Source organism: Lithobates pipiens, unplaced genomic scaffold (assembly GCF_037356315.1).
Source record: "Lithobates pipiens isolate NorthernLeopardFrog02 unplaced genomic scaffold, aLitPip1_a1.2 Scaffold_8, whole genome shotgun sequence".
NCBI classification, from domain to species: domain Eukaryota; kingdom Metazoa; phylum Chordata; class Amphibia; order Anura; family Ranidae; genus Lithobates; species Lithobates pipiens.
Genome location: NW_027507903.1, coordinates 569,828,565 through 569,841,781, shown reverse-complemented (window position 1 = coordinate 569,841,781; position 13,217 = coordinate 569,828,565).

The following is a 13,217-nucleotide window of genomic DNA, read 5'->3' as shown; positions in this document are numbered from 1 at the left end:
TGGAGACATGCTTGGCCAGTCCATCACCTTTGCCCTCAGCTTTTTTAGCAAGACAGTGGTTGTCTTAGAGGTGTGTTTGGGGTCATTATCAGGTTGGAATACTGCCTTGTGGCCCAGTCTCTGAAGGGAGGGGATCATGCTCTGCTTTCGTAGGTCACAGTACATGTTGGCATTCATGGTTCCCTCAATGAACTGTAGCTCCCCAGTGCCGGCAGCACTCATGCAACCCCAGACCATAACACACCCACCACCATGCTAGACTGTAGGCAAGACACACTTGTCATTGTACTCCTCACCTGGTTGCCGCCACACACGCTTGACACCATCTGAACCAAATAAGTTTATCTTGGTCTCATCAGACCACAGGGCATGGTTCCAGTAATCCATGTTCTTAGTCTGTTTGTCTTCAGCAAACTGTTTACGGGCTTCCTTGTGCATCAGCTTTAGAAGTGGCTTCCTTCTGAAATGACAGCCATGCAGACCAGTTTGATGCAGTGTGCAGCGTATAGTCTGAGCACTAACAGGTCAACCCTCCACCCCTTCAACCTCTGCAGCAATGCTGGCAGCACTCATATGTCTATTTCCCAAAGAAAACCTCTGGACATGATGATGACCATGTGCACTCAACTTATTTGGTCGAACCATGGCGAGGCCTGTTGTGAGTGGAACCTGCCCTGTTAAACTGCTGTATGGTCTTGGCCACTATGTTGCAGCTCAGTTTCAGCGTCTTGGCAATCTTCTTATATCCGAGGCCATCTTTATATAGAGCAACAATTCTTTTTTTCAGATCCTCAGAGAGTTCTTTGCCATGAGGTGCCATGTAGGGCTTCCAGTGACCAGTATGAAGGAGTGAGAGCGATAACACCAAATTGAACACACCTGCTCCCCATTTACACCTGGGACCTTGTAACACTAATGAGTCACATGACACTGTGGAGGGATACTGTATGTGCCCCGCTTAAATTTCATGAATAGGGTTTACATCCACTTTAATCCATGTCCTTTGGCCTGTTACATGTAAAAGATAAATCCAACCGGACATCCTAAATCTTGATGTTTTATTTGGGGTGCAATATTTAGTAGGTTTATTTCCAGTGCAAAAATAAATGCATTTCGTGCTCTGTTTCTTAGAACAAGACTGAGGCTGCTTATTTGGCAATAATGAAAGAAGACACTCCTGTTTGCAGTCTGTTTAAAATTTGACATGGTAGATTAAAATGTTTTCCGAGAAAAGAAAAATCTGCAATAAAGTTTGTCAGAATCCTTCCTACGTATATAAATCAGTTTTTTTTTTTCAACTGAATTTAAGTTTAATTTTAACGTTATGCATTAGTTTAAAGTTAGAAAAGCTAGTTTATGCTGCAAAGGAATTTTCTAGCAAGTATAGTTGGTAAGGAATCAGTAACTCTGCCCAAGAGACCTGCTGTAGGGCTATAAGCATTTGGAATGGAGACAATCTCTAAATAAAGGCCACGATCTCTGACCAGAATGGCCCCAATGAATCCTTTATTGCTGCAAAGTCAAAACACACATCTTGGCACAGTGTAACACAGCCAAACAAGTTCCGCTGAAGGGCTGCACCTTTGACACCGTGCCAATGTGTGTATTTTTACTGATGAAGACTATAAAAATTAATCCAAGGCTATGCCTCTGATTTATGTGGACTTGAGAGTCATCAATCCACCCATGAACTACATTCTGTCAAAAGTAGAAGGAAATTATATATTGCATTATTCAAGTTGGATTCTGAAAGGTGGCTGTTGGAATATAAAGACAGATCATATTACCGACATGAAGCCCGGTGTGACGGGGCCCAAGAAAAATATACTGTGACAAGGTGATGGGGCCAACTAAAGTGCTAGCTAAACACTCTTGAAAATTTGAAATAGACTTGTCAGAGGAAGCACTAAAAGCTGCAGTCTGACCTGGCTTAACTCCCTACTAGGCTTCTCGTCTCAGTAAATCTTCAGATGCTGCTGAATTTCCAATGTAAATGTAGAAAGTTGTGTAGCCCAAAATAAATGATGAAAGAGTCCAAGATATTTAATTGATGGACTCTATTACTGCTCGGGAACTGTTACATCATGAGGACAGTTTAATACTAGTTCTACTGTAGATATTTGAGGTCACTGTCCAGCCAAATGTTATCCTGGGTTGGTCACTGATGAAGAGGAAGTGGCCTGTCCCCCGAAACACATTGGCTCATTAACAACAATTAAAATGATCTTGGACTGAATTGTTGGGCTGAAATGAAAGCGTCACACCACTGCCAAGAGGTCCAGATACAACTTTATTCCATTACAGGTCAGGGGTACAGATCAAGGAATAGCCTACGCATTTTGGGAGGTCTACCTGCTCCCTCCATCGGGATTAGCAGGAACATAAGAAGATTATCATGTCAATCTGACATCAATACAATATCCCTTCTACAGGGTTCATAATTAAAACCAAACAGTCAATAGTAAAAAGAGTGTCTAAATAAAAAAAAAAAGCACTGAACAAAAATAAGAACATGGGTGCTGAAAGAAAAAAAAAATGATAATAATAATCATAATAACACATATGCCTTGTACATATGATCGGAGATTCCAACAACTAAATCCGTCAATTTTTTTCCGATGGATTTTCCGACGGATTTTGGCCCAAACTTGTCTTGGCCCAAAGTTGTTGGAAAATCCGATCATTAAGAAAGACAACACGTATGACGGGACTATAAAGAGGCCAGTAGCTTTCGTCTTGTAATTTTTTTCTGAGCATGCATGTGCATCAGAATTGTCTACATATGATCGGAATTTAAACAATTTTGTTGTCAGAAAATTTTATATCCAGATATCAAACTTTGTGTGTCGGAAATTGCAATAGAATAAGGCCGATGGAGCCCACACACGATCGGAATTTCCGACAACACAATCCGATCACACATTTTCCATCTGAAAGTCCAACCGTGTGTACAGGGCAATAATAATAGTCATCACTATTATACATTGCGGATGAGATGTTAACCTAAGAAAAAGAGAGAAAAAAATTAAAACTCTCAAAACTGGTATGTGTATAAATTGAGCCATACAAAATATTAAATAAAATAGGAAATTAAAACAAATAATAATAATATTATTATTAACAATAATAATGATGATATTACTACTGACAATAATAGTCATAATCACTATTGTTAAAATAACACATTCTTGGCATTAAATTGATCTAAAAAGAATAAATGAAAACTTGAGTAAAATGATAAATGTATAAATTGAAACATAAATTATACAATCCTATTGTACAATTGTAAAATGGTAGAAAAGATAATGAAAATAATATTAATGGGGGGCGCATGCGCGGAAGCGTCCAAGATGGCCGCATAGACCGGGAGCTCCGCGCCACCCTGGACTAACGTTCGCCGCCACGACTTTCTGAGCCCTCGTTTTTACCGGTAAACAGTCACTTCGGATTGGGGAAAACGCAGGCTTCACACGAATGCCCGGTTCTAAGTCCCGACGGAACCCCAAACCCGCGCTTTCCACAGCGTTAGAGAGGTCAGGCCGATCCAAGATGGCCGCCGTTACCTCACAAAATACAGCCTGCAATGAGGAATCCATAGCGGACCAAGACTACACAGTTAAGCACCTCTCTTCAACCTCAACTTCAACTTCAAACGGCACAGTGAGTGAAATTCAACTCGGGACCCTATCCCCAGCATCCACAGACCCTCTTCTGAGTCATATTAGGGGGGAAAGTAACCCATCCATACAGCATATTTTACCTATAAGCTTTGCCCCATGGGACATAGTTCCTAGAGATGCGCCCTCACCTCCCACAGACTTTGCCTCTATGATGAACGCATTTTCCCAAATGTTGTCCAGAGGTTTATCTCAGACTGCCACACAGATCACAGCTTCCATCCATGCTGATTTGCAACAATTAGGAACCAGGATTGATGCAATAGAGCAAAAATCAGATCAGTCATGCCTACGCATTAACCAAAACACAGCCAGGATTCAAGAACTCCAGGATCATTTAGAAACAGCCACAGCCAAAATTGACGACCTCGAAAATAGGTCGAGGAGATATAATTTCCGTGTTAGAGGCATTCCTGAATCTATCAAGGACATTCATCTCGCTATCCAAGACCTCATCAAAAGCTTAATTCCCACAATTTCACAAGATCGTCTAGAATTAGACAGGGCTCACAGGGCTCTGCAACCTCTTCGCACAGATGGTCTTCCTAGAGACATTATAGTGAAACCTCACTACTATTCAGTGAAAGAAGAGATAATGAGAGTTTCCAGAACCTCAGATTCTCTGACATTTCAGGATCATTCCATACAAATTTTTACCGATCTATCACCATACACAGTCCAAAAACGACGAGCTCTTAAACCTCTACTTCAAGTTCTGACGAGCAATGAAATCCCTTACAGATGGGCCTTTCCTCTCCGCTTGAATTTCTCTTATAATAATAAACCATATCACTTCTCGACGTTCCAAGATGGTGAACGACTTCTGCTTCAATTGGGAATGATCACCCCGGAACTTCCACAGACTTCTACACCGAAAGGATCCTCTTCATCCAAACGCCCCTCACCGACAAGCCCCTTGACGCAAATATGGCAGAAACAGATGCCCAAGAGATCGAGGGAATCTCCACCAACCTGAAGATACACCTGAACTGTCCAATTTTTGTGGAAAGAAGGAAGGAAAAGGACAGAAAAAAGGAAGAAAATTTTTTTTACTTCCTTACGGTTTGTCCTTAGGGCCGAACCTTTACCAGGACCGGGTTGACATTTGGTCCTGTTTTTCCTGGAAACTTCTCCAGGCTTTTTCCCACAGAAGACATTAAAAAGGATATTTTTTTTTTTTTTTTTCTCTCTCTTTTCTAAAGTGGAAAATTTCAAAATATTTTTCCTTTTTGACATATAAATTTACTGTAATGCCTGTATTAGACCCCTCTTCCTCTATAATTTTATTTTTCTCTCCAACTGACCTTTTGGCTTTATATTTGATGGTTTTTTTTCTTTATTTTTATTCTTATAATGGCTCTTTTTGACATTAAGTCACGGTCACTCATATTGTAGAGGAAGAGGGGGGCAGTTGCACATTATTTATATTTCCCCTATGTTTATTATAGTCTGGGCTCAGATTTTTTGTTTTAGAGCCTTTGAGATAATCAATTTTTTTTCCCTTCCTATTTTATTTATTGTATGCATTACTAATTTTTTTGGCTTGAATTGTTATTTTATATAATGCATATTCTGATGTACTTTTATTTTATTTCATTTTTTCCTAATTCTATTATCTCCCTACCTTCTTCTTCCCCCTTTCCATTCTCCCTTTCTTACCCTTCCCAGTCTAACCACATCTTCCTTCCCATCTCCCTTGTACAGGATCAGGGCCTGGTTGGATTCTCCTCGTTTTTTTCTCACAAGCATTTCTTCAAAAGAACAGGTGTCATCTCCTATCTGCCAGGGATAACCACAAAGACAGGTATTCCTTTTGTTCATAGTATTAACTCCTACATGCTCTTCCCATGAACTCTACCTCACCGGTACAATCTGATCTCCGTATAATGTCCAATAATGTTCAAGGCCTTAATTCCCCAGTGAAAAGGCGTAAAATCATGCAACAATTTCATGCCCTCAAAGCTGATGTTATCTTGATGCAGGAGACGCACTTCCCCATTTCTTATAACCCCATTTTCCTTCACAAAAACTTTTCTCAATTTTATCTAGCTAATGCTTCCAATAAAACAAAAGGGGTTGCGATATGCTTTGCCAACAAAGTTCATTTTCATCATTCCAAAACAATTAGAGACCCAGAAGGCCGATACATCCTGGTCTCTGGGTCAATTAATACAGTAACATACACATTTGTTTCCTACTATGCTCCAAACTCCTGCCAGGACAATTTTTTTGAAAAGACTCTCTTGACGCTGAAATCCCATCTGAAGGGAATTGTTGTCCTGGCGGGAGATTCGAACATCCCATTTGACCTTTCCTCAGACAGATCCAATCCTACTAAGCCAATGCCCAAAAGACCTCCTAAATGCAGTCTTAGGGTTGCACATTCCATCCAATCAGCAGGCCTGATAGACATATGGAGAGAAATGAATCCCCGATCCAAAGACTACACTCACTTTTCTATCCCTCATAATACATTAACCAGAATAGACCATATCTTTATTCCTCCACATTTCATCTCTTTGGTTGAATCCTCCAAAATTTATGATTCCTCTCTCTCTGACCATTCCATCGTTTCATTAATTATTAGAGGGGGAGGAGGAGATAAACGACCGTTCCAATGGAGGCTTAATGAGTCTCTTCTAAACAATCCAGCTCACTGTGCGGTATTAAACTCAGCCCTTTCGGACTACTTTACAGATAATAATACAGACTCAATTTCGCCAGGCTCCCTGTGGGCGGCACACAAGGCGGTCATGAGGGGTAAAATAATTCAACTCTCAGCCCGACTCAAAAAGGAACACTCCGCAGAGCTTATACGACTCAAAGAGGAATTCCAAACACTTAGCAAAAGTCATAAACAACATCCTACCCCAGAGAGCCTGGCTGAACTTGATAGAGCACGCATTGCACTTAATCTCTCACTCACTACCTCAGCAGAAAAACATCTGCGATGGACAGGAGCTCGCTTCTATTATCAAAAAGATAAAATAGGTGCCAAACTCGCGAGTAAATTGTGTCCTCGAACTCGTACCTTGGTCTTCCCTAAAATTAGACAATCTTCGGGTACCCTTACACAAAATCCGGTAGAAATTTTGAAATCATTTCATGATTTTTATGAAAACCTCTACTCTAAGACAACTCATACACATTCCAAAGCTAGGAATCAGTTCCTCGATCACCTCGATCTACCTTACATACATCAAACTCATAAAGAACTAATGGATGATTCCTTCTCCCCTGCCGAAATACTTGACGTCATAAAAGCCCTTAAATCAGAATCAGCACCGGGCCCCGACGGTTTCTCAGTCAGATATTATAAGACTTTTGGACCAAAATTAGCTCCCTACATGGCTCGTTTCTTTAATTCTCTCCGGGATGGAGCCCCCCTCCCGAATGATTCTAATACTGCATTTATCTCTGTTATTCCGAAACCTGGTAAAGATACTAGTGAAGTGGGAAATTACAGACCCATTTCGCTGATCAATAATGATCTTAAAATTATGACTAAAATATTAGCCAACAGAATGTCCAGTTTTATATCTAACTATATTCATAAGGATCAGGTGGGCTTCATCCCGGGGAGACAGGGAACGGATCAGGTGAGAAGGGCAATTGACTTAATATCATTATTGAATTCGCACTGGGACGGGGGCCCGGCACAAGAAGGCCTTCTGCTGTCTTTGGACTTGCAGAAGGCATTTGATTCTGTTTCATGGCCATATCTTTTTGAAATTCTCACCAAATGGGGTTTCGGAGCAAATTTTATGAACATTCTAAAATCCCTATATTCAACCCCCTCTGCTCAAGTACGTCTATTAGGCCACCTCTCTCAACCATTAGATATCCATAGAGGTACTAGACAGGGTTGTCCCTTGTCACCGTTAATCTTTATTATAGCTATAGAAACTCTAGCCATCGCCATTAGAGCAGATATAAATATTAAAGGTGTTCGTTGTGGTTTAGAAGAGCATAAATGTGCTCTCTTTGCTGATGATATGCTTATATTTCTGACCTCACCCTTAATTTCCACCCCCAACTTACTTCATCTCCTTCGGGATTTCGGAACTATTTCAGGTCTCCAAGTTAACATTTCCAAGTCAGTGGCTCTCAATATTTCGGTTCCCTCATTAACCATCTCCCGACTTGCGCCCTTCTTTCCCTTCTCCTGGGCTACAGATAGGATTCCCTATTTGGGTATTTCTCTCACCAAATGTGTCAGTAATTTATACAATGCTAATTACCCACCCGCCTTCAAATCTTTAGAAGCAGATTTAACTAAATGGTCTAAAGAAGGATTGTCTTGGCTGGGCAGGCTCAATGCAGTCAAGATGAACTTATTTCCTCGAATTTTGTACTTATTCAGAGCCCTTCCCATACCTATTAAAAAGTCGACTCTCAACAAATTCCAATCAAAAGTGATTGGATTTGTCTGGGGAAAACAGGGACATAGACTGGCGCGTGACATCCTGTTCCGCCGGACAACCCAAGGTGGTTTAGGACTTCCTAACCTCTTTTTATATTATCAAGCAGCACAACTAGCACAATTTTCAGCAATATATACTAAAACCAATAGTCCAGACTGGGTTTCTATTGAGAACCAGGCAGTACCTGACTACACATTAGATCATCTAATATGGAGACCAACAAAGCAAAGACCTGCCATATTGTCCCCAACGCTTTCTCAATCCCTAGCACTTTGTGACAGACTATACAAGAACGTACACCTGATTTCCCCACTGAGACCTCTCGTACATTTATTCCATAATCCTGATTTCCCTCCTGGCCTGAACATCCAAGATTTTCATTGGTGGTTGAACAAGGGCCTTTTCAGAATTGGACATTTCATTACACCAAATGGACCCATTTCAATGGGACACTGCTACTCCAAACTAGAGATGCCCGATTCAGAACAATTGAGACTTTCACAGATTAAACGTTTTATACATTCTCTTGAACTTGACAAACCAAATAGTTACAATGTTACGATTTACGAGCAATGGTGCTTAAAACATGGTCATCGCAAAGGAGGTATTTCCCTTATCTACTCGTCCCTGGCAGATAGGAGTGACAAACCGACATATGCTCGTTCTTGGGAAGAAGACTTGGACATCCAACTAGATACGGAATTGTGGTTTCAAGTTTTTAGACGTTCTTCCAAAGGTATTTTAAATATTTCCTTAATCGAAGCTAATGTCAAAATTCTAACGAAATGGTATTATGTTCCTGTGAGACTTTCAAAGATGTACTCAGAGATTTCACCGCTCTGTTTCAGAGGATGTGGTCTTTTAGGTACAATGTTACATATATGGTGGTCTTGTCCTCGCATACGAAACTTTTGGAATAACTTTATACATCTAGTGAGGAAGGTCACGAAAGCCCCAATCCCACAAGATCCTTCATATATCCTTCTGAACCGCAGGCTACACAATACCCCTAAACATACTCAACAACTAATCTTTTTTATGTGCTTGGGAGCCAAGATCACTTTAGCAAAAGCTTGGAAAACTTCTAGGGTTTCTCTTGTGGCTACCAGGCAAAAAATTTCATGGATTATGATTCAGGAACAAATAGTAGCTAAATTACGGAATACCACTCAACAATTTGAAATTACATGGGATCCATGGGCCCAACACATCAAAGTACAATTGTTTCCAGGACACCTTCTGTCTTAAATTCTACATGGATGGAGCCAGGACCCTGAATCCTGTACAACTATCCCTTCCTTACCCTCCCTCTTCTCTCCTGACTACACTTTCTACTTTTCCTTTTTTTGTTGTTTTTCTTTAAGCAGGATTTCTCATATTTAGTAATTGATCAGATGTTACCTTATTCTACTACATTTTTCCTTAGTTAACCTTTGTGGTTCGGACTGGAGTTTACTAGTTCTAAAGAGTTCATTTGGAATTTAATTGGGAATTTTGAAGTTCAGCTGTTCACTTCCCTCCGGGGAGCACAATTTCTGGGTGCTGTCCGGGGGTTTAAAGGGACGTAGATGGGGAGTTCTTCGGCGGGAGTCCCCCGAGCTATCCCACTCCACAGTGTGAGCCCATTGGGGTGGAGTGGTGACCTTGGGGGTCTCCTTAGAAGTTGCCGATATGTTTATAACCTAAATCTTCTACACCTCCCATTTAAATCTTAATCAAATTCCTTTTTTTTTTTTTTATCTATGTTTATGTATGTATATTTATATATATATATATTTATATATATTTTTTTAATTTTTGTGTCCCTTTTTCTTATATACATCATTATTACAAATTTTCAATGAAGTGGATCTTTACACTCCAAGCCCTTCTTGACATATAATAGCCCCAATTATATCTGTATAAGATACCTTGTATATCTTGTCTTTTTTCTGATTGATGCATCCTGCTTTATTGGAATTCTCTGTTTTTTTTATGTTATGTTTTTGCTTTATTTCTATTTTCTGATTATACATGATGTATTTACCAAAGAATTAAATTCAATAAAAATTATTGAAAGAGAAAATAATATTAATGATAATACTATTAAGAATAATGATGTATATTATAAAATAATACATATTGGTTAAATAATAAAATAATATTGATCTGTTTTGAGCAAAAATTGGGATATTTTTAGTGAAGGCCGAGAACTAAATCAGCTTATAAACCAACAGCGAAAAAACAGCCCTACATAATGAATCGTATATAAAGGTAAAAGGAGAACTGGGCATTAGGTGGTTATTCCCTGGTGATACAATAAACAGGTGTGTTGATTAAAAAAAAAGGAGCATTTATTCAAATATAGGGAACAGGTACACACAAATACACATTTTGGCAAGTAAAGGCCCATATAAAATCACATTTGTAGGGTGGTCAGACATAGCACCAAAATTTGTTCTATGACGTTTGCCAACATGTTTCACGCCACACAGGCCAATTCTTCAGGGCTTTAATTCATAGGTCTGGTTCTACAAATTGAATATACAGAAAATTAAACAATATAAGAAAACCTGAAGAAGGGGCATGTTCCCGAAACATGTAGTATCTCCAGTCAGCAATGTGTGATCTTTCTTGCTCCTCTGGTACCAGTAGCTTTTGATCGGCCCCAGCAGCAGGGTTTGCCCACTGTCATAGGATCTCTTTGGCTGGCTTCCGCTAAGCTGTGATGTGATTCCACTTCCGGGAACCTGACGCAGTCCGAATGGCCAATGGACACTGGCCCCTACAGTTCCTGTGGCTACAGTTGCGGCCCCTCCTCCACTGCACCCTTGGCCCTACGGTTCTGGTCGGGCCCCTTGCCAGTGGTGCTCCTGCACTTTCTGCTCCATGGCTCTGTATAGTTTTCCCTGAGCCCCTGTGACATCCATGTGGCTCCAGCCTCCAGGTATTGCCAGCTCCTTATCCAAGTCTCTGCATGACCATCTATAGACTGCTGTAAACCTTGATGACTACCTTCACTTTTTATAAAATAAAGAGTCTTTGCTTCATACCTGAGGATTTTGCATATGTCTGTTGTTCAGCGCTGTCTCTTCTCAGCTAGCACCAGAGACTTTCTAATTTGCTACATTATAGAGGCCCGAGGCCCGCGGTCCCTGCCTGAAAAGGGCAATTGCTAAAGGCCTGGCTGAGCCAGTGTCAGGCCTAACCACTTTGTGCTAGCTGTGCCTGAAGATTAGGTAGGAAGCGATGTTCTGGAGGAGAAAGACCTGAAGATTAGAGAGGAAGCGATGTGCCGGAGGAGAAAGACCTGGTGATTAGAGAGGAAGTGATGTGCAATTCCACTGGGAATTAAATATTTCCCTTACCCACCCAAGTTCAATGCCCCCAATAAATCAAAAGAACAAACAAAAACAAAGTATATGGACTGTTCTATGTCTCTTAAGTGTCTGAAAGGTGAATGCCAGGCTGGGCAGGGTGCCATCAATCCAACATTTCAGCAGCCTCTCCCGGGGGGGGGGGGGATTTGGGGGGGTGGGTACTGCTACATCTATAGTTTACAAACCAAGAGAGCGAATAAAAGAAGTACACTGTAAGGGTTGACATGCACTTTAAATGTGTGTTTATAGAGGCAAGAAAGAGCCTTATGTACCTGTTATCAGGAGCAGACTGTCTGCATCTGTCACATCTCCCCTTCCTATACATATAATTTAAAACATATGACTGCCTTTTTTATTTGACAGTTAACAAGCGCTGTACCATAGTAAAGCTGCTGGGCTATTAAACTCACCGTGACTCTGGCCACTGTAAATAGCCTAATGAAAAGACAGATGATTATGGAAGTTTAAAAATCAGTAAGCCTTCAATAATCCAATATGGCAATATGGTATTTTATTTTCCATTCATTAGCATTTACCAGATGACATATCCTCAACATGATGACAGACAGAATCAGAGATTTATCCCAGGCACATCAAATGAAAACCAAAGCCTGGAATAAAAAGGATAATTCCATAAGAGCCACATTAGTTCTGTTGAGCCTTACTGTATAATCAAATATTTTTACATATTTAGCCATTGATTCTGTGTACTGGATTAATGCCACTTGTAAAATTTTAATCCCAATAAAGGTGTGAGAAAACATTCTTTGAACCACTCAGCTGCAAAATGATATTAGGAAGCGTAGCTTTAAAAACCGATGCATGATTTTTGGAATGTATCCAATGTAAACTCTTCAAAGGTTCCTCACAGAGGTGTCATTTCTTCACATAAGTGTGTGTGGGCTAGATGGTATAGATGAAAAATGTATGAAAACACAATTTAATACTCTTATATACTCATTAGAAAATAATTAAATATGATTACAACCATTGAAAAGAGGAGTAAAAACTGTGCATAGCACCTATTCACCCTAATTCCGTGCTATAAAACAGCAATGCAGTAATAGAATGGCCACAGATGGTTCAAATCTTGGCCGGTCCATCAGAGACCATCCAAGATTTGAACCATGTATAGGCAGGCTAATGGATAAACTTGGGTACAAGTTGCATGTTGGATTTTTAGGATGTGATTATTGCCATGTCAGTCTGACATCACAAATGTCTCACCCTTATGCCACGTATACACGAGCGAATTGTCCAGCGTACTTAGTCCGGCAAACAATCCGGCAGATAGTCCGGCTGACTTTTTACCGAACTGACTTGGCCACACACGGACACACAGAAAGCCCGGCGTTTGCTAGCGCGATGACATACAGCACGTACGACGGGACTAGAAAAAGGAAGTTCAATAGCCAGTCCTCCATCAAAGGCTTGATCTCAGATACAGTATATATAAAGTGTTGAATACACTTCCCCTACAATCCCCATTTAAGCACCCCTATTTGAACAATTGGGAGAAAATTCTGGATAATTGCCTCTGGAACCCTAGCAAATAATATGGTAAAAAGCTTCTAAGGGCTCCATTTGTACCAAAACGAATTACTCTAAGACCCCTTTCACATGATCAAACCCTCCATTCTCCTCTATGGAGCACTAAATGTAAATGGACTTATGTCCGTTTACACCTTGCTACCTCCGGTTCTGATCTGATTCGACAAAATAAAAAAATGGAAGGGGATCCATTCCTCTTCTGGCTG